This window comes from Sturnus vulgaris, chromosome 3, assembly GCF_052056855.1.
Source record: "Sturnus vulgaris isolate bStuVul1 chromosome 3, bStuVul1.hap1, whole genome shotgun sequence".
NCBI classification, from domain to species: Eukaryota; Metazoa; Chordata; class Aves; order Passeriformes; family Sturnidae; genus Sturnus; species Sturnus vulgaris.
Genome location: NC_142245.1, coordinates 99,521,072 through 99,547,074, shown reverse-complemented (window position 1 = coordinate 99,547,074; position 26,003 = coordinate 99,521,072). Strand labels below are relative to the sequence as shown.

General features: G+C 40.5%; 1 long non-coding RNA gene across 2 annotated transcripts in view; it reads left to right on the top strand.

Annotated features, from left to right (window-relative positions):
- Window positions 1-26,003, top strand: part of LOC106865131 (uncharacterized) — a 224,275-nt gene that overhangs the window by 92,332 nt on the left and 105,940 nt on the right. For both annotated transcript variants that reach the window (XR_015802728.1, XR_015802729.1), the window contains 6 exons: window positions 16,778-16,813; window positions 17,451-17,538; window positions 17,751-17,824; window positions 18,486-18,545; window positions 19,829-19,922; window positions 20,522-20,658. This is a non-coding gene — a long non-coding RNA (uncharacterized LOC106865131). The remainder of the gene's footprint in view (window positions 1-16,777; window positions 16,814-17,450; window positions 17,539-17,750; window positions 17,825-18,485; window positions 18,546-19,828; window positions 19,923-20,521; window positions 20,659-26,003) is intronic.

Here is a 26,003-nt window from a genome sequence, read left to right as displayed (position 1 = left end):
GGGAAATATCCTCTTGTAGGGAAGAAGGAAAAATTAAAGCCTGGAGTCAAAGACTTGCAGAAGACAACAGGGAAATGGTATCCATCTTGAATAGATGTAACAATCTGTGTTATGCTAACACTTGTATTTGTGTAGCAGTACTCTTTTGGCTGGTAAATGTGCATGACTATCTTTCAGTGATGAATGAAAGATAGTCATTTAGTCTTTGAGAACAAATAAAATAGTTGCTGAGGTGTCAGATCTTCAGCAGCCCCTACTTGCTCTTTAGTCGTGGTTAGTGGGCAGAGATCTCTGCTGGAGGTTTAGGCAATCAGACAGGAGGAAACTAGTGGTAAGCACTTGAGACACCAGGTGACCTAAAAAGTAGAGCTCTTTGATATTGTAGGAAGAAGGAAAATTTTAGAAAACAAAGTCCTAGAAAAATCTCATGAATCTTAGAAAAACTCCCCTCATGGCTGAGGGGAAATATTTAAGGGGCCAAGACAGAAAAGTAGCTACATTCTTGTGGAGGTATATATGGTAACTATGAGCTTTGTAACAACTAGTCAGGAATCACTAAAAAAAAGAGGTGAAGTACATCTTAGAGAAAACATCGTAGTTTTCAGAGCTTTAAAGTTTCCTGGATTGCTCCTGCTCTGGAGCATTAAATGCCCAAATATGAGTCATTTTGCCTTACAGGTTTACTGAGGTAAAGTGTCATGACTGTGTTTTCTCCCTATTCCTTTTTATCTGGTCAGAGGAGAGAAATATCAGACATGAAATAGGCACTCAACTCTGCTCCAGTCCTTTCAATGACTAGGATCAAGCCATTGATCAAGCCTTCATACTTCAAAGGAATTACAAAAATCCCCACACTCTTCCACTTATAAACTGTCTCCCACCCATGTGTGTTACTGAAGGTGCCCAGAGCAGACACTATCTGACATTATAATAGAAAGCAACTGATAGGCAATTCTCTCTGCTAGAGCTACCACCCCTGAAGAGCAGATATAACCTCCTATAAGCAAGACAAATGATTGAGATGTTTCTATCCCAGTAAATTGTACAACACATACTTTGCTGTCCTTGCATCTGATTCTATATTTCTTGAATGTTGTAATGTGCAAATGATGTTTAGAGGAGTTTTGAGCATGTCAGGAATGTAGTTGGGGCTCAACATGTAAGAGGTGTTAGCAAATTATTGCCTGAGGCACAAAAGGCCACCTGGGCTTGACTGCAAAGTTTCCAGTGGCAGTAACCAAATGAGGTTTTGTTGAGTTACTCTGAGTAGAAAAGATATTTTTGCTTTACTAAAGAAACTAGAATTTGGGAAGCTAAATATTAATGAGACATGGCAAAACTAAAACAAGAGTAACCTATCTCTGCCAACTGTATTGAGTTATATCATACTGGAGTTAAAAAAACCAAACTTGAACAAAACCCCAAACAAACCAAAGCAAAACACACTGTGACAATTTTCAATTCATTACCATTATTTGAGTGTTACAGGCTTTCTGCACCTCTCTGAGCCACAAATAAATACATGGGTTCATCCCCAAATTATCTTTCCTAGGGTCTTGTTCCTCATTTCAGTGTTGATTCCATTGCGTTGAAAATGCTTTAGGTGGACATATACAGTCAGATACTCTTACTAAAAAAGAGAGCAATCAGCAGAATAGGGGACCAAATTATTTACATTATCTGTTGTTCAGCTTAAAAATTCAGTTTCTTTTTAACAGGTTTCTCTGCATGTTTTCATGAAGGATAAATAATTTTTGGAGGAAAGTTACCGAGAAGGGAAAATTATTCAGGAGCAAGACAGATCTCTACAAAGTGAAATTTACCTGTTCATTGCAGACTCAGAGCCTGAGAGTTGATTCTGACATATGTGTGAGCCCAGAAGTAACACAAAAGAGTTTAATGTGGGTGGCATGATTGGCATGAAATGGAAATAGTACCTAACATTTATAAAGTATTTCTACTCTGATTAAATTAAACAATTTTAATGTAATGGTTCAAACAGACAACATCCTTTCTAAAGATAGGAAATGAGGCTTATTAAGGCTTAATAACACACACAGGGTCACACCATGAGTTTCAGGGATAAGCAGTTGAATTAGAAGACCTGACTTCCATTATAATGCTCTACATTAGGTGACAATGCATAACAGAAAGAATGAATGGAAATAAAATAAGACAGATGGTGAATGAAAGGAAACATGCATAAGTGTTTGAAATAAATATATGCACTGGGCAAGAATGAAACTGGTAATTGAAACCTTTGCTCACTTTAAAATACAATTAAATGTATTTGCTTGCAGTGCATTTGTAATGACAGGCTACTGAAAGGGATGGTATGGCCTATGAGAGAAAGTGAACGCATTTACTGAGGGTGTTGCTAAAAGCTATATTTTTGCCTCCATTTTCAGGGAAGAGTAAGGGAACAGATGGCAGAAATTTCCCAAGGGAGAAAAGAGAATTACTAGAGAAGATCAGGATCAGACCTGCACAGGTGATCATGAAATCGAAATGCCTGGAAACTCAATTTCTCAAGGTCGATATAACCCATGCCTAGGAAACCAGTTTCTCTGAATTCTGAAACAATTGGGAAAACATGAGAAAACTGGGAGGTGCTGGAGGACTGGCAAGAGTGTGCAATGTCAGTGACGACCTAGAGAGAATCCAAGTACACCAGAGTCTTGTCAGCTGGGTGTTTTCTATGTAACTTGAGTTTCTGCATCACACTCACTGCTGGAGTATCTGAGCACCTTCAGAAAAAACAGTCAAGTGTCTTTGCTCTCTCAGCTTCTCCTCCCAGGAGAGCCAGTGTTTCTTGGAGGGGCTTGTTTTTGTAGAATCTTTTTATTGTTATTAGTGTGTATATTATAGAATATTTGTTGCAACACGATGAACTGAGAGAGGTGTCTTGTGCCTGAAGTGGAAAATCGTAGGCTGGGGAGGAGACTGCATTTCTCAGTAGCAGTTGCTCCTGGACTAGGCCTAGTTAGACTGGAATTGCTGGAGATTTAACAAAATAAGGACAGGAATTCCTCCTCCCTAGCATAGCTGTTGATGTTATGTCCAGCTGATTTGTGCCTGCTTTCTCTCTGCTTTGGTGATAAAAGACCATTTTCAAACAATGACCACCAGACTCCAGCTGCACAGACCAATGCAGTTTTGTGCCAGTCCCACTCTAACAACCAGATTTTGTGAGATGTCCTGTTCCTAATGCCAGGGGAGCTAAATACCTAACATCTTTAAAACCTGTGTTAACTTTATTCCAGTTTTGCCAAGTGTATCCCTGGGCTTTTGCACCATTTAGATAAATACTGTAGTATGAAAAGAGGAAATATCCACGTGGAGGAGGCTGGAAAAGAAGAGCGCAGTGAAAGAGTGGTTTGATTATCCATAGTCAGCACAATTGCCTGTGAAATACTGTGTCTGCCAAAGAGAATTTGTTTTGTTTTGGCTTCTCTGAGGAAATGGAAAGAATTTTGATGGATGGATATTGGGATTAAAATTAAATTTACAAATCCTATGGAATAAGTGGATATTATAAATGTAACACAGGATGATCAAGCTTATTCAGTGCTGAGGAGCGGGTTTCTAGTTTTAGGGAGCCTCTTCCAGACCAGCATCCAGAGTGTTATGTTCAGAACAGTTCCTTTTCCTCTCATCTTAGTGGGTGTCTTGCTAAGGAAAGCATGAGCTCCAGGATTTAAGTCAGAAAGTGCTTAATTTCCCATCTTGCAGGTAATGACTCTTCCTATTATATCAAATCCTTTTGTCTGGTCACTACTGAACCAATGCCTGGCTTGACAATCATCTTTCTGGATCCTGGCTGGACTGCTCTGGAAGAGTTAATGGCAAAGTAAGGACAATTTTGGGAGAACTAAGAAAAACACAGATGATATTTTGAACTGGAGCTAACAAGTTACTAGCACTGACTAGTGCAGTGTGTTACAGACATGTAGACACTCCTGGATTTCATATAGCCTCACTTCTGTCTCTCAGAATTAGTGATTTTCTTTAACAAAGAGCATTTTTTCTGGTTTTAAGCAACCACTTGGAATTTCTGTTGTCCCTAACTCTTATGTTGTTGCTAAGCCTAACTTGTAAATGTTTGGGATATAATATACAGCCTGTTACCCTCATTTAAAAGGTACAAGTACTGATGCAAAAAGTCACTTACACTGCAAGTATGCCTGCTGTTGCCTGCAATAAATACCTTGTTGAGGGAAAGAATAGACGGAGAAGAGGTCATGCATGGCTGATGTTGATTGAAGCTAAGTTTGTGCCTGGTACAGTAAAGATATTGTTCAGTACTTATCTTCCTTGTGAAAATATTGCTGTTGTAATAGTACCAACATATCCATGCGTGTTAGTTGTCTCTCATTCCAGCACCAGCTGGGCTGGTTTATTCTACCCTGTCACATGTTCTAAGTCATCCCGCTGTATTCTGCACAGGTGTCAGCCCTCCCTGTGATCACACTGCAGATGCTTCTGACCTGATCTGTGTGCATTTCACTAAGGTACCTCACTAGACAGTGCTCCTGCATGAAGCTTTGCCCAAAGGCACTCCCACGCTCCTGCGAGGTGGGGGAATTGGGCCCAGCTGTGAGCAGTGTGACAGGGAAGGCTCACAAGCCTGGGAGTGGCCCTTGCAAGTTTTGCCTTGCACTTGAGAAGCTCCTTCCTGCCACCACATTGCTCACCACGCTCAGTGGTTTAGTGCCACCATTTGCACAGGCCTCCCCCTTCCCGGCAGCACTGGGGTGGTAAATTTGAGCTCACACAGCTTCTCAGTCCAGATGAGAGGTGTAGCTCGCTGTAGGATGCAGGTGGTTGGAGTGGGAGTGTGCAGGCGCTCGCAGTGGCGCTGGGTGACACTAACCAAGGCGGCTTCCTCCTCCCACGCAGCGGGCCCAGCTCGGGGCCTTTTTCCTGTTCTCGCCTGCTGTCAAGATGTGCAGCGCGCTCTCGGTCGGAGCGGGTGGGATGAGGTCACGTCCTCTGTACCATGGCAGAATGGGAGTGATGAGCATCTCCCACCTCAGCACATGAGGAGCCAGCTTCCAGAGAGGTTGGTGGCACTGGCAGCTCCTGGTGTGCTGTCATCCTCTGAGGAGGAACTTCTCTTTGTTCAGAATTATTTCTTACACCAAATACTGATCAAAGTTACATGTTGGTCTACACCAGCAGCAAATTTGTCCCTGGGGCTTTTATCCTTCAGTTGTTTAAACCATATTCTTATGAATGATCAGTGTGAAGTGGGCTATGAAGAAAAAACTAATTCTATCCCACTTCAATGTTCAGTATGCTGTGTACTTTAAATCAGCTGTATATAAAATGCTCAGCTCTTTCCCATCCCATGGCAGGACTTTAGTTTCTTCTTGAGTAGATATGGTGTCTGGCTTGATGTGGGCTGAGGATGGGTGAGTAGACCTGGTTATTGTATTTACTTATGTGGTAATTGAGATTGATACACACTGAAATTTCAGCAAGAGCCAAATTAAGTTTAGTTCTGTTGAAGGTGCTTCTTTGCATGCTGCCCAGAATAGTGGTTCATCACTGGGACTCCTCAGAGTACTGGTAATACAAATACTAAAGCTACAGTTGATAATTAACGAGGGTGCATTGTTTCAATTGGGGTTTACAAGAAAAGGCCCTTGCCACAACACCACATGTCTTGCCTACCCTTTCAAGGAAATCTTAAACACTTTTTCCTTTTTCTTTTTTTTTCTTTCTCTTAAGTCTCTATTCTTTTCATACCTGTATCCTTGTGTATGATAAGCATCAAGTATGCAACTCTTTCCAAGCTGCAAACTTCTACTATGGATAGAGTACCAGAAGGGATAATAAATAGAAACTGATTTTTTTTTTTTGGGAAGCAATTTGCATGTTATGCTTCTGGATCCTAAAGAAAAGGAAGCATACTTGATGTTAAAATTGGCTTCATGGCTCCAGTTTTCTCAGCTCTACACCACCTGCCTCTAATCAAACTGTCCAATTACAGGAAACAATTGTTTTCTTGCTTTCTGTTAAGTGCAGAAATTCATTCACTAAAGGACTTTTTACCAAATGTTGCTGCTAGCAAAACAAATTTCATAATTTGTTTGAAAATAATGTGCTGTTTATGTCCAGTATGCATGTTAGGATTCAAACATATGGTCACCAAAATCCTCAGAAGGTCATTTACAAAATTGTAATATTTATCTTAACTGATTGCAGGGTTTGGAAATCTCTATTGTATTGGGAGAAATTCAGTGGACATTAATAGCTTCATGATTGTTGTGGTAAGCTGAGAATCAGGTCCTGACCTATAATTATCACTTACACGAAGAGCACTGATAATACAGAAGGGAAATTGGTCTCCCTAGATATGCTTCCTTAATGTGAGACAATGACTTCAGGCTGTTTCTGAGCTGCAAATCTCCCAGGTGAAATCTTGCTGAAGTAGAATAAAGTAGAATAAAATCCAGAGTAAGAGGATCCAGCTTTGGTTAACAGTGCTGTCCTTGCAAAACTCCATCTCAAACCAAACTATAACCTTAACACGCTCAGTCAGCCCCACAGAATTACATGAGATCACATGGAGAAAGCAAATACACAACATCCACTCTCATTTTAGCAATGATGCTTACATGTCTTCACCTAACAACTGCTTTTTATCTTCAAAGAAACAGATTGATAAGGAAAATATTAACAATATACTCTATAATTTAGGAGCTTACTAATTATACTATAAATATTTCATTGCCTCACAAACTTTGTATGAAGTAAAATAGACTAGGTAAAAGTGTAATGATCCTAGTTAGGAGGCCTATATGAAAAGACAGAGTACACTAAAATTTTCTTGAGAAGCATAAGGCAGTTATTGGAAACTACTGAATAGAGGAAACATGAGGAGCTACTATTCACAGTCTCATAACAAGAGAAGGTGGGGGTTATTTTGTGACATTGACAGTCGATAAATGCAAAACAGATAAATGAGTGACTCATTGGCACTAACCAGTAAGCCTTCTGCATGTGGAATTAATTTCCATAGGAAATTTTTATTAAACTGCAGTACAATTGGCAGCATTGCTCCAGCCATGTTGAGAGAGGTGATATACTAAAAACTACTTTATTTTTTTCCCAAATGTGTTTAATATGTGTCTGTGCACTCAAGTACAATTTACAGCTATACTAACTGGATCAATAGACTGCTATGGCCTCTGTTAGTTGAATCAACGAGGAGGTATTTGGTATACACCAGAAAAGGCTTTGGAAATTTGATACAATGCCCTACATAAGAATTTCTTTTCGTCCTTATAACTGTACTTGTCTATGCCTTTTTTTTCCCTCTCCCATATTATCCAATTTTTTTGCCTTTTAAATTAGGATCGAGAAGAGAACAATGCTGGAGATTTTCATGTTGGCTGGCTTGTACTGTTTAGCTTTTTGTTTGTGTACTGAAGGAAGGGTTGGGGCACTTTATTCCTGTTATTTCCAAGATTGCTTTAGTTGCACTTGGCTGGTTAATCTTGCTGTATTTGTTGAATAGTGGAGCAGTATATAAGATAAGAACAAAAATTCAGTAACTGTAGAACAAATCTCCATTGATTTTTAAAGGAGAATAAAAGAGAAGAGTAACCTAACACAAAGCAAATATTGCTTGCAGTGCAGTAAAACCCAGACAAAATCTGAAATGCTCAATAAAAAGGGAGACAGCACGTTTATCAATTGTTATTCCTATGATAGGTGTCATTGTTTTGTTTTATTGTGTAACCTGTAATTTATTACAGTGCCCATCATTCGTCATATGATAGATGCATATATATATTACATGTTAGCCAAACAGGATGAAGAAATACAGCCTGACCTCTCTGGAGCAAAGAGAAGCTAGTACCCTGACTGACGAGTGCTCAGGTGTAGTGGAAAACAGGTATGGAGAGATGCAATTCCCAGCACTCTTAACACTGCAGTTTGTGCCTTTATCTGTTTTTAAAAGGAGACACAAGGGCTTGCCCTAAATCTTGGGCAATGCAGAGAAGAGGATTTGAAGAATACAGGAGCTTCAGGGAATTGGAGTGTTGCCTTTATATGCCTGAAAATGAATATAGATTTGTATGTTCTGTATGTTCCAGGTATGTAGGTCTGTATGGATATTTTACAGCCATAAGAAGCTGTTGTGGTGGATATGAAGGTATTGGGAAAGAGTAAGGTTAGTGGGCTGCAATGCAAGAATGAAGTGTAGGATATAGAAGATATCCTCACACAGACAGTAGAAATTCTGGGAATTACCAGAGAAAAGTATACTGTGATAATTCCATCATTATAAAACCTTGTCCCTTGTTATGAATTGACCCTGTTTTTCCTGCTGAAACAGGGAAAAGTTGTCCCCCAATTTCCACATTTCCTTTCATATATTCCACTTGAATTGTTGTCTGCTGTTGGTGTCTTGCTTGAAACATGGTTGACCTGCCAGGTGTGTGTGTGCACAAGTCTGCATGCACAGAGGGACACTTGCCAGCCCAGGTGACCTGATGATGTCTGTGTGTTTGAGTGCATAGTCAGGATCAGGAAACAAAAAAGAAATAACATGCTTAAAGAAAGAAGGAAGGATAAAAGCAGAACTGCAAAGCACTGGAGATTCTTCAGGTCCCATAATGACAGTGCCCACCTGGAAACTTGTGCTGCAAATCCTTCATGTCTGCTGGCTGTTCAGCCCTTCCCTGTGTCATGGTGGGCAGTGGGCAATGTGTGAGCTGAGACAGAGAACAGTGAAAGCCTCAGACTGCTGTCATGACTCCCTGAAGGGGAAGGAAAACTCCTCACATCAGAAAAAGCTTTTCTCTAGGATTTCTGCTATTTCCAGTTGTTTCAGGTCCTGGTGAATAAACCTTCCAGTGTGCTGCACTGGAAGGGTCTAAAGTACACAAGTCTACCTAGGCAGAAGGAATTTACATATTATGATGGTTTCTCACCAGCTCACTCTGGGATTGTTCCTGGGCAATAAATTTCTTGTTTGGAAGACAGAGGCACACATGAATCACCCAGATACATCTTTGCTTCCTGCCCTTCACACCCTATCTTACTGCGCATTTCCCGCATTTGTCACTAACCATAGTCATATTTTGGTGTGGGTCCTGCAACTCATTTAGCCCTAGAGAAATAAAAGCCTTTAGTTTAAATATGCGCGTCTAACTCACCATATAGGAAGAAAATGGTTTAAAAAAAAAAGACTTTTAACATATATGTCACATTATTTATTTATTTATATAAGAATGTCCATCATTCTGCAAAACTGGCCCGGAGTCCAGTAAGTTCAGCAGCCAACAGGTGCCCCCAGATGGCTTCAGAAAAAGATGCAAGAATCATGACCTTTGAGGCAGTGCAGAGCATGGGCTGGGTTGTCACTGTGTTACCAAAGTTTGGCTGTGAGATTTTTAATGGGGTAATGGTCATTATCCGCTACTGCCAATTACGCCACCTTGGAAGAGGCTGTCAAAGAAACCAGAGAGTCTCCTTTGGAACTAAAAGCACAATTGGCCAGCCATCCCTATAGCAACTCCTTTGTGGGTCAAAATGATATTTGAGTTTGTATTTAACTGTACTGGTTAAAAATGTGATGAACAAATTTAGCTTTTTTGTTCTGGACACTGTGCAAGTAGTTTCTAGAAAGAGACAGAGCCTGCTAGATTACAATAGTGCTCACGTGGCTTTTTGAGTGGGCAGCTGAAACGTTTTAAGTAACCAATAATAATAGTAGGGGACATATGATAGCATTTTGTTATGTTTTCTATTCCATAGGACAGTCTCTAGATAGTTATTCATGCTGAAATTCATTACTTTCACGACTTACAAATACATTTTATGACTATCTAACAGCTTGTCTGCATATTGGAACACAACCTTACAAATAGCAGCACACAAGCATTCGCAAAATTAATTTAATTAGTATTCTATCAGCTCTGGAGCTTAACTACTGTGAATAGGTGTTGCACAGGCTGTATAGTTTAATGGTTCCTGGAGTATTTTAACTCAGGACTCAATAACATACTTCTTCTGCCTCTATGCTTGTAGTAAGAGGGTCACAAAATCTTTCAAGCTGCCCAGCTGTTAAATGGTATGCTTATATTTAGGTAGCTTAGCTAAAATTGGTAGGATGCATTGAAGTATTTGGATGAAAGCTGCCCTACAGTATAAGCATAAAGTATTATTATTAGAAACATTATTACATTATCAGCAGTGTGACTTACAACGTAAACTCAGGAACTTCTGGCTTTAGGAGATGTGGTTTTTTTTCCTTTTAACATAAGTATTCAAGAAATATAAAACAGACAAAGTAAGGACTTAGATGTAAAACAAATAACAGTGATGTTAACTTTATTAAAAAGCTTCATTGTGGTATCAGGCAGGAAGTGAAACTGCTTTCAAACTGCAAATATTTCTCAATCATTTCATGCACCAGCAATCTTTGTAATAGGTTTTCTGTTGTTTTTTGCAAAATGTTCAGATGAGCAGATAAAAGTTCAGACTCAAGGGGAAAAGCAGTCATTTTTCTTGGATTTCACTAGCCATGTATTTCATTTTGTGATTCAAAGTGACCTTAGAGTCTGTCTCAAAGAGCAGATGTGCATGCTGAAGGTTTGAGCCCTAACTATTTTTATAGGGTCATTCCTTTTTATAAACCAGCAGAGCTGTACGCTGGCAGCCCACTAACCGGCTTTGGGTGTTGACTCATGCTTGGTGAGAGTTCAGTCAGAGGCAGCTGGAGCAGAAACGGCTCCAGCTCCCTTCCCTCCCCACCCTGTGCCTTGCCATGGGCTGGTGGGGTGTGATGTGTGCCTGCACCCTGGCCAGGGGGCTGAGAGCCTGCTGTCCTCCTGTGAGCTCCTGCTGACTTCAGGCTGTAAACCCTACTGACTCAAGAGGGGATACTTGTTCTGCTAAAGCCTCCCTGGGATGGTAGCTTCCAAAAGAGGGACAAAGGCAACAGCTGGCAATGGTGAATGCTTCATCCATCCCAGTTAAATCTGCCAGTGAATGTGCATCAACACTTTTAGGTTCTGTGCTACTTGGAACTACTTTTCTGCCTCTGAGTATCATGTTATGTTGATCCCAGAGGGTCAAGTACAAAAATATTGAGCACTTAAGAGACACTAAATGCCCTTACTGGGTGAATTAATGGGCCTTGAGAGTACTTGGCAATGGGACTGCTCAAAAAATAACTTCCATTAAACTCTTGCTTGACAGAAGAACAGTTTTGTCATCAAAAACAGAAAGCTAGAAAACTGAAACTTCAGCTATCATATTCATTTCTGCACCTGGGTCAGATGCAGAAGGTCAGATGCAGACTAAGTGCTAATTAGGTATCTCTTGACTCAGTAAATCTTGCTAAAAGTGCTGTATGTGGGGCATCTAGAAGAGCAGCAGGTGTTGTGGTAGATTTTACTTGTCTAATCTTGTAGTTTCTAGACACCACGACCCTAGTCTTTGCATCTTTTCAACCACCAGTGGTTTATTCTTGTACAAAAATAGAAATAAAAAAGTAGGGAAAGCACATGCAATTAAAAACTTCCAAGGTAATCCCACTTCACAGTGTTCAAAACTGATCTAGTCTGAACACTTATTGTCTTACATTTCAGTCAAATGTTTGTCTAAATTTTGAAAAATTGAAATCTTGGTAAATTGAGAGAGGATTAAGTGTTTTAGATAACCTTTGCAGACCTGTTCTGAGGATGAAAACACCTTAATTTTTGTAAGAAGATATATGTTAACCATGTGTATCAGGTCTAGATAATAGCCTGGGATTTGGGAGACCTGGATTGAGTTTTCTGTTAATTGTATAGTTCTCAACATACCACTTAGTTTTCCAGTGCCTCACTTCCGGATCTGTAAAACAGAGGTGCTGTATTTACCTTGCAGAGATGTTGCAGAGATGAGTACTTTGAAGAGTGTGATGTTGCTGTGTTATAGGACAGTGAAAAGTTTGAAGCCTATACATTTGTTGTTCTCTGGATTCCTATTCTTAACATTTTTCTTTGCCAAACGGGAAAATCACAAAGCTATCCAAAATCATCGCAATCTGCTGTTCCTGCTCTGTTTGCTTGTTCCAAAACCTGTAAAGTTTTATTTGAATCTTTGCAGTGACTTCATATACTTTGTGTTGGACTTTGATGACCTCAGGACCCATATGGACCAGTGCATTTATTGTTGTGTGCTGAACGTCCTCACGTTTCAGAGGCTGATCACAAGACTACTGAGAGCTTGTCAGTCTTTCATTAGGTACTATATGCTTGTTTGATATTGACAGATTTCACAAGTGTGACATTAACAGGAAGAAAAGCATTAGTACCTAAAGGGGTTGCTGCATTTGCTCTGCTTGCTTGTCAAAACTTTTAGATAGGTAATGATAATAAAGCTTCATGATACTGTGCTGGAGGGCAAACAGGCCCCTCAGTATCACAGTTATACAATTCATAAAGACACAGAACTAAAACAGATAAAGGGATAGGATAGAGCCTCTCCAAGCCTTGCAGGGAATCGGTGGCTGCAGGGTGTGGTCTGGATGTTCCAGGAGCCTTGATTCATTATCATTAGTGCACTGTTTGCACAGCATTTGTAAATGCTGTAGAAAGGTTTATAAACAAGTGTCAGATAACAGAATTACTTGATGAGCTCTCCAGTCACACAAACTGCAAATAGATGGGCACTGATGATGATGATAAGCTGAATGATTTCTAACACAATTTAAAGGAGATGCAAGGGGATGGTGTGGTTTGTATCTGAATGAGTTCATCTGTTCCAAATGGTTCAGTTGTTAAATCTGTGTATAGTGTAGCAGGCAGAGAGTTTTAAGATCATAAGATCATTCAGGTTAGAAGGCACCTTAGAAAGCCTGATGTGAAATCTTTTACTCAAAATGGGGTCAGCTAAAAGGTCAGACGAGGTTGCTCTGAGGTTTGTCTGGTCAGGTGTTGAAAACCCCCAGGAATGAAGATTGCATAACCTCTTTGGACATCCTATTCCCCTGCCTGGCTTTTACTGTGAAAAAATATTTTCCTCAAATTCAGCCTGAACCTTGCTTGCAACTTATGCTCGCTGCCCTCCCCCTATGTACCACTGTGAAGAACATGCCTCTGTCTCCTTGCTGGTTATCCTCACAAGCACTGGGGGACTGCTGTTTTTCTAAAGCCATCTCCTCAAGCTGGACAAGCCCATCTCCCTCAGCTCCTGCACATGGGGCAAGCGCTCTGGTGCTGGGGGACTTGTGCTGAACACACTCTGGTTCATTGATAAGCTGCTTTGCAGTCATACAGATTTACAGGAAGACGCCTAATTCCTTCAAAAGCAAAAACTTCCATTGGAAATTTCTGTTTCCCCCGTAGAAAACTGTTTCCAGTTCAGATGTGGCCCCGATGGGCTGCTGGGCTCCTGGCCTCGCCAGCTCTGCAGCACTGCAGCCACAGCTGGGGCAGATTGTCAGCTGGCAATGCCAAGGGTCTCACTCTGTTCCAGGACTGCTGAAGTATTTCTCTGGAGTTTCCAAAATGAGGTACTGTGTAATTTTAGGGAGGAGAATTTCCAAAAACACATTTTCTTCTCTGAATTGACTTCCCTGTCAGTTCTCCTTTTTCCTTCCCCCTCCAAGTAATTTTCATCAGAATCTACTTTATGTAAGGCACAGGCTGAACCTACAGATCCATTTTTTTCTTTTTAGTTATCCGGAGGATTGTGGGAAATGGGCAGGAGACCCTGTCATTAGTAAGGTGTTTGTTTAACAGAACAAAACTATTTCCCTCTTTACTGTAGACTTCAGATTCTGAACAATTATTAACTTGTTGCCTTCCCTCTTCCTTCCTTCCTTTTCTCTTTATAGTTGGACCTGAGGTTTTGTTTCTCTCTTATCTGTTGCTTTCAACATGTTAAAAGTAAATTTTTGTGGGATTGCGGAGGCAGAAAGAAGAGGATGTTCTAGAAGGGAGGCTGAGGTAGCAATAATATAATTATTGTTTTTTATTAATAATTGCACCATTATAGATATAATCCTAATTTTGCACATGCAGGCAAGCTTCAGAAGGCATTGTGCTGCTAGTCCTGATACACCTTTTCAATGATTTATTTCCTTTCCTTAACTCAACCTCCCTACTCTCTTATCCAGCCAACATCCACGTGGACTTGTAGGTGACTGCCTGAGGTGGGCATCAGAAAAGCAATAGATTTCTGCCTGGCATGGTGTTGTATTAAGAAAATGAGGCAAAAGGGCCAGTAAATTTTATTCATCCACAGGAGGTGCCTCGCAGCGTGAGGTTGAGCTGGTGGACTTCTGAGCCACAGGAGGCTGTAAATGTGAATGCCATGTTGGATTGAAAAGGGCCTAGAAAACGTTATGAACAGTTGTAACATTTGAAGTAATAATACAGGCTTAATTAAATCTCATATTTGAGCACATTGGCTAGTCTCTGTAGGGATCAGGAAGGATTTTCCCTTATCCATATACAGCATTTTGTAATTGGTCAGGTGCATTATGGGGTTATTGTCTTTCTCAAAATCTGAGGCAGTGATTAAATGCTTCTGCTAGGAGTGGGATACTGGACATGAGTGGTTGGCCTGGTGTGGCATGGCAGATTTGGTCTTCCTTTGGATTGTTGATTGTTTTCCCTTGTGATTTGCACTTTGATTCTTGTAATATTTGACATTTTCCTAGCTCCTGAATGAAGGTAATGGCAATGAGAATCTTGGCTTTCACTAGGATACTAATTTTCAATATTTCTATCTGTACAATAAAGGTTGGAAGCGTGACCCAAACCTCTGAAATAGAAGACACCCAATCTTATAATGCATTGGTTGCTGATACTGTCTTTGCATATTCCAACTTGGAAGAACTACGTAATCAATAAGTTTGTCCTACAGCAAAAACAAATGAATCAGATGGAAAAACACTTCTGACCTTTGAAGTGCTCTGGGAGATGGATAAGAAGGTGTTTTTTATGCCTGTGTGTTTGTTATCACTGCAGTTGTTGTGACTACAGAACCATTTCTACACAGACATCCAGTGTTCGTGTAGCTGGGAGCCTGGGAAGCTTTAGTCTTTTGAGAGGGTTGAGAGGAGTATCTAACCCAAAGCTAGATGTTCATGTGTGCCTGCCTGACTCCTGCCTGATATTTGGCCCAGCTTCCTGGAGACTGATGTAGCTGCATAGGACTCCCACATTCTCGAAGTCCTGATGTGATCCTGCAAAGGGCAGAGGCGCCCGAAATGGTGGTGCAGGGCAGATGTGAGACGTCAGATCTTGGCCAGGATGTGCCTGCAGATTTATTCTCTTGTCCTGGTGAGAAATGCCAGGGGTAGCAGCTGAGAGCTTATCTACCACTGAGTACAAAATGCTTAATGCAGGCACACCACGTGTTTCTGACTCCTGTGTGCAGATGCACAGCCTTGTAAAATTTTGTAATGGGAGAGCATCTACCAGTTGTGTCCATCTGCTGGCTGCTCATGGTACCATGGATTGGGAAAGGTCATTTTACTGGGTTGGAGAGTGTGGAAGAGGGTAAGAGAAAACTTGAGCAGCCTGTTCAATCTTGCCTGATTGAAGGAGGCACATTAAAAACAATCCAATTCCTATGCTATATTTCTGTAGAGAGGCCAAGATTACTTTAATTAAAAGACCTTTCTCTAAAATCCTTTATAAAGGATTTATAAACCATTAAGATTGTTATTAATTGTCACTGATCATTGTTTACAGTGAAGTAGGAGTGAAATTATATACAGTACTGACCATTTTCTAAACAAGGAAAGCTATCTCTACCCTAAATTGCTTACACTTATTGCCCAGCATATGTATTGAGGGATGCAAGGAGTGTGAAACTGATCCCCAGTGAGTTTAGTGTGGAAGCTTCTGATAATGTTTTAATAATACTCATGCAAGAATTTAGTTTTCCTCTCAATAATTAATGCCTGTGGAAAGTTTAATATGTATTTATTTGGTGTGTTGTGATACTGGCACATGAGCAGAATAATGAGTTATGTATGCATGAAAGGGTTTTCACCTGTGTGTTGACTTTCAATTCTTTTTTTAAATGCTGAACAATAAGGTTTATTTTAATTAAAAGAAGAAGATGGGTTATTCCTCCAGAGTGATTTTGGTTAAAAATTTAATTTGTGTCGTGTTAATTTCCTCTTAACTGTTTGCAAGAAAATGACATGGTGAAACCTGGCCCTGTACAGAAATGAAAAGTGAATTACATCTGCAGTATATGAAAAAATTCTTTGAAAAATTTGCAGAGGCCTGTCTGGTGAGCATATGCATCTGTGTATTGGTCAAATTATATGCTTTAAAGTGAAAGTAAGTGAAGAAAAATTACTAATGACACCCAGAGCAAATGCAAAATGGTTTCAGTTTCTTGAACAGGGCACCAAGATGTGAATCATCATATTTTCACTGTCAGAAAAACCTGCATGTTTTTTCCTCAGGGTAACAAAGGTACATGTCAACTGTCTGAATAAGAAATCTCAGCAAAGGCAATACACATTAGTTTTGCCATGAGGTAAACTCCCTCAGGTCAACCCCAGGCAGGGTACAATACTCATCTTGGCAAGTCACCTCATGGTAAAACTTGTAGTGCCTCATTGTCACTGTTATTTTACCTCAACTTGCATGTTGGCTACCCTGAGGTAAAAATGCTACTTCTTTATCAGCAGGCACCAGCCCTCAGTGTACGTGCAGGCCAACACAGTGCTCCTTGCCTGTCCCCAGGTGTGACAGTCAGTTTGTACCTTTGCCTAACCCGTCTCTTTTTGCCTCTCTAGTGCTCCTCATGACTCAGAGGAAGTCCAGCATCTCTTGTGAGTTTATTTCAACTCGCTTCACCAAATCTGTCTCATAAAACACTTCTCAGGCTGTCAGGGGGACCCTGTTAACTAGTTTCAGAAAACTGTAATAATATTGAAAATCACCATGTGGTGTGTATTCTGCAGCCCTGAATATGGCACTGAGACCTCCCTGCACCATCTTTTTCCCCTGGGGGTCTCTCCAGGCTCCTCTCCCATCTACTGCTTCTTCAAACATTCCTTCTGGTTGCAGGTTTGCCTTCTTGTGCTTGGCATATCCCCACTTCCATCTCTACCAGAAAATAGGGGCCTCCTTATCTCTCTCTCTCATCTCACTCTCATTTGCTGAAGGTCTCTTATTTGTTCCTGTGCTAGGAGCTGGGAATATAATTTTCCTTCCCACCAGTCTTATCTCCCAGGCAGAGCAAAAAGAAGTAAATTATTCCGTTGACCACATTTTAGCTATAATGGGGTGAGAAGCAGATGGTTAATAGCCATTGTTATTTTTCTTTTCAGTATATAAACCATTGCAGGGGGAAATAAAGGTATTGGTTTGACTGGGGAGAGGCAGGGGATTGAATGCATCCTGCACTTTTCTCTTTGGGTGAGCGGGTTGTCATCAAAATCATATGGTCTATGCTTTGATTTGTAGAACTTTTCCTGAACATTGGGCTTGCCTGGAGATGACATTGAAAAGTTCCCATATTACAGGCAGACAGCTGAATGCCCTCAAGCTGAAAGTAAGACCTTGCTTGACTTAGAAAATGAATGTCATTTTTCTGGTGTTGTTATTGAAGGTAGTGTTATACTCCTGTGTATCTGAACATGACAGCAGTTGCAGCACGGGTAAGTGCTTATAATCAGCTGTGATAGTGTTTATTTTAGAAGTCAAGTGAATCACTAGAAACCTGCTTGCTGAATGATTTTATTGGGGAAAATTATTGTCTTGCAGCTATGTAAACTCACAAAAAACCAGAAGATGATGTGGTACCAAGTAATCACAACACCTTAGATACATTCTATCTTGTAAGTATGGAGGTCCTCTCAGCTTAGCAGGTTGTATTTGAGAGTGCTATTTGTCAATTACTCTTTTTAATTTCTGTCCTAATTTTCCTTCCTGTGGTGAGAAATTGTATTTTCCCATCTCTTCTTCCCTACAACTTAAAATGTCTAGTATTCCAATATACCTCTGTCAGCACTCTACCTTCCTGTTAACTGAGTTATTCTTCAACATTGATCATTGTCTTCTCCTATCAGGGAGCTGTAGCAGCAAAGGGCCACAGTACTCATGTGTGTTTGACTCCCTAGATTTGATTCTAAGCTCTACTAAACCCACCCAAGGTCAAACTCTTGATTTATTTGAGAGTTCAGACTTCTTATCCCAGGTCCTGTGAGTGATCTGTTCATGTGGGTGGCCTGTGTACTAAAAGGTTGGGCCTTGCATTTTTCTAGCCAAGTCACATGTGGGCCTTTGGAATCTCAGAAATTTTCCACTTGACAGAAGAAGGGGACTTCAGAAGCACTGCTATAAGTACTTAGAAAGATAGGCAAGGAAAATATTTCAGTGTGCTGATACCCTACTCTCCCTCTCACTTTTGCAAAATGGTGGCAATTTCTTTGAAACTGCAGTTTGGCATAATTGTGGGTATAGGCTGTTTTTGACCAGGATTTGCTTGTCTGTCTGCAGAAATGGCACAAGGACTTAGAAAACGGCAAGATCCAACTTTAACTTGCATCAGTTACATCGGTATGTTTTGTCTTCATTGAATTTTGAATTGGCCCTGATGTCATGAGGAGAGCTTCCCGAGCTTCAGGATGCTGTGAAAAAATGCAGTTCCTTAGAAAACAGTATGTTAAAGGTTCAGCAGATGTGCTGAAGGAGTAGCTTTGGGATTCCTGGGTTTAACATGCAAGTCACTGGTTTTGACTAAGTACAGGCTTATATTATTAGAGAATGGTCTCAGCAGAGGCAAATTACCATTTACAAGTGAGAGAAGTAGCCTGTTTCCTTTGCCTTTAAGGAGAATATTTTCAAATTTTCCCAAGTAGATATGAGTTTACAGTTCTTTGACACAAATGACTTACTGTGAAGTCTTCTGTAAGTAGTGTGGTGGGTCATTGTTGCCCTTCAGAGGAGGCAGTAAGTGGTGACAAGTATCTGCAGGTGAAAGCCAAGTAGATAAATATAAGGTACTTTGGAACCTGTTTCCTTATCTAACCTTTTAAGGTTGTCATTAACTGTTTCCTGTTTATCCTTCAGTTGAAATCTCTGCTCACCTTGAAGAAGCCGATTGTTCAGTAGGAAGACTCATTAGGAGCTGTATCTCACTCCATCTCAGCAATTGGGCATTCAGTTCTGAGATTTTATTCCCAGTTTAGGATTGGAAGGCTGTTTTAAGTGACAAAGTTTTGCTGAAGTCTATTGTCTTTGGTTATTGTAATTTACCTGCTTTAAAGATAAATATTGTGTAGTTCCAATTTTCTTTTGTGTTTGTATCTTTTTTTGAGGCCATTTTGAGACTAAAACCAAGAGGTATCTCAGGGGGTTATGGTTAGCTCACACTGTGCAGAATTACACACAGTAGGAAATCTGGGGATTTCTCTCTCTTGCTTCAGTGACTCTAGCAGCTTGCCCAGCAATCCAATAGCGACATGTTGTAAGGGTCATGGGTTTGGAGCAAAGCCAACACTAGTGTTAGCAAGCAGAATTCCTTATGACTCCACTTTTTTTTTTTTTTTTTTTTTTTTTGCTACTGGCCCAACACAAGCAGCAAAATTAACATGTCTGAACCTGTTTCCTTGTTTCTTCTGGTGGTTACCCACTTTCTTCTCCCCCGGTTCAGGGAAAGTGGGGAAAAAAGGTTTGCCTTTGCCCAGCAGCACTGCAGGTGTCTGTCCCTCTGAAAGAGTCCCAGTGGTGTGGGCGTGCTGGAAAGAAAAATCCCCAGTGACTTCACCCAGCTTGGCTTGTGGTGGTTACTCACAATGAGGTAACTTTTTTTTCTAATTTTTTTTATTTTTTTTTTTAAGCTCTGCATGTTTAATGCTACATCTGAGTTTTTGCATATGAGTGAAACTGCAGCTCTGGGACGATTCAGGGAGTTTTCTCTGCAGAGTAATTTTGGTGAGTAAACACAGATAAGAGGAAGCTGGGTTAATCCAATAACTCCTCCCTCAAGGGCAGGTGCAGCAATGTGGCTCAAGGTACAGAACAGAGGAAATGCCTTGTTGACACAGGTGATCAGAGCAAAGTGGCCAAAATTGATATAATGATATGAGTTTGCAATGCAAAGCTCTGCTTTCTCAAGGCTGCTATTTGCAGCCCTCCATAGCATATCTCTGGTCTTTCACCTCTGTTTGGTCAGGCATCCTGTTGTGGGTGACTTCCTAGCTCCTCTTCATCATCTCTCATCATCTCTCAGAGGCTGCATTGCTACAGTGTAGCTTGGACTGTGTTGTGTTAACCTGAGAGGATTATTAAAATAAACTCTGAGTCATATTTGAGCTGTATGTGGGATAAGATGGTTATCAAGGTTTATTTTTTCTTATAATTAGGTCTCTTAAATATTGCCTCATTAGATATCTTCAGTGACTGTTGGAAAAGTCCTCAGGGGACTAGGGCTTGTTTGTTTTCAAGGGAAGTTCATATGATAAATACAGAGACTAGCAACTCTGTTTAGTTTTTTTATTAATGACAATTAATAAATTTTTCTTTAATCCTAGGTTCTTGTCCTCATTTCTCTCCAGCCTTTCCACTGTTATTACAGCTCTGGTATCCTACAGCAAGTAAGAACATAACATTACAACTGTTCACACGTGGGAGATGGAGGAACTGCATTAAGAGCCCATCAGATAGGAAGGTAAGAGGCTGCTTAGGTTTGTATGGAGCCACTTCCAAGTTTGGCAAACTGGACTGGAGTGCCTTGGCCCAGGCTGAACTCAGTGCTGCTGGGTTTGTAATGGCTCTAAGCAATTATTTTCTACCCTGTCCTTAAATGTTTATTACCCAGGGGTTCAGGCATGGCATGCTTTGTTTCTGTGGTATTCCTCTCCTTTCTCCATGCTTAAGGGGCAGCCTGGGAAATAGCAGCATATGCTTTCCCCTGCTCTGCAGCACCCTGAACTTTCATGTTGCCTGTCCTTTGCCCTCCTTTGCTCACACGGCTGTCAGCTGGCTTACATCCATCTCTCAGTGCCTCTATCTGATAAGGCCAGTGCTGCTTAGATACATTTTGGGAAGCGTCGGAAAATATCCAAGGAGACATAGTTCATTTTTCAGTCATCTTTTCTTCTAATCTCAGTTGGGAAATCTTGATTTTCAAATTCTGCTTTTCCAGCAGTCACCACCATTTTCGCCTCCTCCTGTCTCTCCCCTCACTTCCCCTTCAAAAACAGGAATAACTGGCTTAGTGCTCCTACTTAGAGCTCGTGGTCCAATGGGCATGTGGAACACCACACATGAAGTAGGAACTGCTCTGAGAGAAGAAAAAGGATGTTGTTGGCCCTTTGAGGCAGACCTCTGCCTTTCTGCTTTCCTCTGTTGAATTATCTCTAACTGCCACAAGTTTTAGGTGAAGTGGTTATATGGAACTAACTGTATAATATGATCTCTACAATTAGAGCTTTTACAGTCAAAGGTTACAAGGGTTTTTTAAATTTCTTTCTTCATTTTTTTTTCTTTATATTCTCCAATTATTTTTCATTTTCTAATACTGGGATATCTACAAGGTATTTTTAGAAAAACTGGTGAATCTGGAATGCTTACAAATATTAGTAAAAATGCCTTTTTTTTCTGCAATGCTGTGTCAGAGGTGCATGCATTGTTTGATACTTGTCAGTATTCTCCTCAGTTCAAGAATTTCAGCTAAGTAGTCAGGGACAAGGAGGAAATAAAACTGATCAGTCTTGTATCAGGAACAATGAGTTGTGAGCAAAGACCATGAGGCTGGGACTTGCTTCTCTGCATGTTTTAATGGATTGATCTGTAATTAATCTGCAAACAGGAAGAAAAAGGGGGTAGTTAACAGCAAACATAAAATTTGGGATGAATAATCTGATTGAATCAGAGGTGTAGATTAAGGCTGTATTTTACATTTAGGGACTATTTGGAAAGGTTAAAGCTAGGAGGAGTTCTGGAATAGGCTGCATCAGCAAACTGGTACATTATTTACTCTGGCAAGGCTTTCAGCGGTAGGGAAGGCTATTCCAGGAGGTGTTAGTCTGGGCATGGTCAGCACTGGCTCAGAGTTTGTGTAAAATGCAGATTCAGGAGATTACTGGGCATAGAAGCAGACTTTAGGAGTTGTAAGGCGCCTCGGAACATCAGCCCGGTAGACTGCTGGATCTGCTGAGACATTCTGTTCTCCTCTCTGGAAAAGAGAATTGGCTCATGCTGTGGAATGACTAACAAATGGTCCCTGAGGACTGGCTAGTTAGGTAGGAAAATGTTATTTACCTTAAAAAAAACACAACTTTTTTATGCATATGTAATAATAAACTGCCAGTGGAGCTCTGCCCTTTGCTCATAACTGTGGTCATTGCTTCTCCACAGTATGACTGAGTGCTAGCATTTGTCATTTCACCCAAACTACTCATACAGTAAAACTAACAATCTGGCCGTCACATCTCTCCTGGGAGGTTTGGACGTGAATCATGGAAGAGGGTTTGGGTCTGTGCCACAAGTCATGGGAATTGTGGAAGGAAATTATTATATGCTAGATTTGTTTTATAGTAAACCACATACTGTCCTAGAATTAGATTCCTACTTTATATTTTCAAGAACCAATTCAAGGAATCCTAACTCTGATTAAACTCCTCTTATACTTGGAAGGTTTGTTCCAAACATAATTTCGATTTTCATTTTGCTTCTTGTTTACAGCGTTTTTTCCTTTCTTAAACATTTCCTCTTTTGATTCAGGCTTCTTTTTTCATATGAAAGAATCTGCTTGATTCCTTGAGTGGCTAATTAATACTTTTCTTTTTTTACTTTTTCTCTTTTAGATAGTTAAAAACATTTGGCAGAACATCTTCAATTCTGATCTATACATTTTTTTTGCTCCTGTGGAATCTCACAGGTGAGGCAAGGGTTATGAATGTCTTTCTGGAGGTGGCTGATACCTGGGATAGACCCTATTTAAAGCTTGATTTTAGCATATGCTGCCTCAGGAGCTAAGTGTATTCACTATAAGACACACATAAGCCAGACAAAGGGCCAGTGAACTCAGCTGCAGCAGAACATCCATTTGCTATCTGGTTGTCCACTCTGAGTAACTCAGTGGTGGAAAAAGTAGACTGATAAACCCAGTGCACAGACTGTAGCCTAGTTTCCCTAGCATGCCTTAAAAAACAATCAGACACTTCCACCCCTAAAATATATAATCCACTAAAAAATCCCCAAACACTATGGAAATGAAAGCAAAAGTTGTGAATATACACTGGGTTTATTCTGCCAGAAGTGTATTGTCTGCAGTACCACAGGTCAGGTCTTCTGCAGGAAACTAAAATAGTTTGTGGGAAGCACTCTTAAATCAGCCTTATAGAATCCACATGACATTGTATTATTTTGTAGAACTTTCTTTTATATATGAAAAATAATTAAAAGGAGAATACAATTAAATGGAAATTAACTAAGGCTAGATAGATTTACCATAGGCAGTGATGATATCTGGCGCTTAACAAAAACCAACCTGTCATGTGCATCCAAATGGTATTTTGAGATATGTACTTAGCTTAAGAGAACTAATATTTCATTTGAAAAGAATAAAAGATACTATTTTGGAGCTTATTCTTTTCTAAGGCACAGCTAAAGGGTGAAACCAAGCTTTTCCATACAGATGTATGAGACAGAATTCATACTCCACCAAATGAGACCTTTATGCTTCCACCTGCATATTATGGCTCTAATAAACACGTTATCAGCTCATGAAAATGATGGCAAACAGGTGACTGGAGGATTTGATAAGTCAGCAGCAAAGATTAACAGATTTTTCTCAGGGAAAAGGTAGGAGAGATTCCTTTATTTAAAACAATTGCAGCATGTGAATTGACTGCACTTAAATCATTACTGACAATTAGCATGTGTCAGAAAGGTTGCAGCTGGCTCCAATTACAGGTAGGACCTTTAGAAGCTGAACTTAATTGTATGTGTGATAGTGAGAGGCTGAGCAAATGCATACTAGGGTAAATGTGCTCCCAGAAAGGAGGGTAAGATCTTATGAACTGGGATGTGATTATAGTAACTAGGCCTAGTTCCTGCCTCCTGGGAAATAGATCTTGTAGGGGGAAGTTGATGGGAACACAGTAGTTTATCTTGCTGAGCTCCTTTGGGTGGTGGGGAGAGCTTAAAAACTGTATATTACAGGCAATGCTTCTTTGTCCTACTGTGGTAGGTTTGCCCAGTTTAAACTCTTGTCAGTCGTATCTAACTTAGGCTGTATATTCAATCCACTCAGCTCAAGGCCAGCAACCTAGTGCTTCAAAGGCCCTGCAGCTGTAGGCAGGGAGTGATTTACAGACTGCCTGGGTATCTTGATGGGGCACTTCTTCTTGTATAATTGTCATATGTGAAAACTCTTCAACTCTTTCCTTCCATGATGGCAGTATGTTGGACTCTGTGGCATAAAAGCTCTTGGATTTACAGGTGTGTGCGTGGGATATTTCTGCTGTAATCACAATTATCTCTTAGTTGCATTACAGGCTATGGCCGTGTGCCTTCACCCTGGTCATGGACCAAGGTGACTTTTTTGTCATTCCACTTCTCTCTCTGGTTGTGTGTGTGTTTCTTGTCACTTAGAAAATTAGAGATATTTTTAATAGAAGAGTGCTATATGTCTGATGATATGTTAGGACTTGGGATTACAGCATGTTGACCGATTTTCATACTTCCACAGAAGCAATGCGATCCACTTTGCCAGAGAAATTTATCTTTAGGCTCTCAAAGTTCCAGTTGTACCAATTATTGGTATCTCCTGATGAGCCATATTGTTTTGCCCAGCTCCTGTGCTCTGTTACAGGAGCCTTAAAGAATAGAAGATAAGTATTAGTATTCCCATTTAGGGGTTGAGTACTGCATATAAACCTAATGTGTGTCCTTGTGTCAAGATGATGCCCTCAGGTGGAGCCCAGGCTTACTGCTGGTTTCTGGACGGGCTTGTGTGCATTTAGTGGAAGAAGGGAGAGCATGGAAAGCAATCTATCTCTTTATCTCTTTCTTTCTGTCTCTTGTATGTCTGCCGGAGGACAGAGGGTTAACCTTGGTCATCTGTGTACCAGTGAGTCTTAGCTTCTGTTTTTCAATTAAAAAGTGTTCCAGATTACTACATTTTTGAAAGATTTGTTGAACAATATCAAAAGGTTGTTACTACTTCATCTGAACTTATTAATTAACTGTGATATGACTGTATTAGTGCCTCCCTGTTCATTAGCCAGCACACAGTGCCTGTGTGGGCAGCAACCGTTCTGCAGTGTGCCTGCACTTGGGCTGATGCATGGGCTCAGGCACCCTATCAATTCCTTATATTGCTCATAAACCCATGTTTGATCAGCAGGACAACTACCATGAAACTCATTAGAGCTGCTATTTTGGGAAAGTGGGGTGGTGTTTCACATAACATGTGCTAATGTGCAAAGGCTGCCATGCTTGTAAAACTAAACTGGAACTTTGTTGGAGGAGCATTAGGCATTCCAGCAGTGCACACAGACCAAGTTTCGAGTAATTCCTCTGAAGTCTTCCCTGTGACCGCTTTTCTACTTACATGCAAGTTCTACAAATGTTGCTATAATATGTTTTAAATCCCCAGCTCTTTCTCTGGGATTACGAGATGAAAATAGTAATCAAGTAGCAATTGGAAGCTGGGGAAAGAGAATCTGGGATTCCCCAATTCTCCTTGTGTTATTGTGGTTTTCTTTGTATCAGCATCAACAAAGGTGCTTGCTGTGTAGTCAGCTAAGATAGTTCTGTGGAGATAATGTTAGTTTGGCATGTGAGGTCTTTGCAAAAAAACGCTGCTGTCTTCAGCAGCTCAAAAGCTGCACACATCCATTTTTGATACAAGTATATGGTGCCTCTGCAAGAAATAATCTGTTATAGGTTTTGTAGTTAATTATCTATTCTGTCACATTTCTGTTCACAGGGTGCCCACAATGCTGTGGGGCCTGTGGATATGACTCCTAAGCAGCACTGTGTTGCAGATTTGTAATATTCACA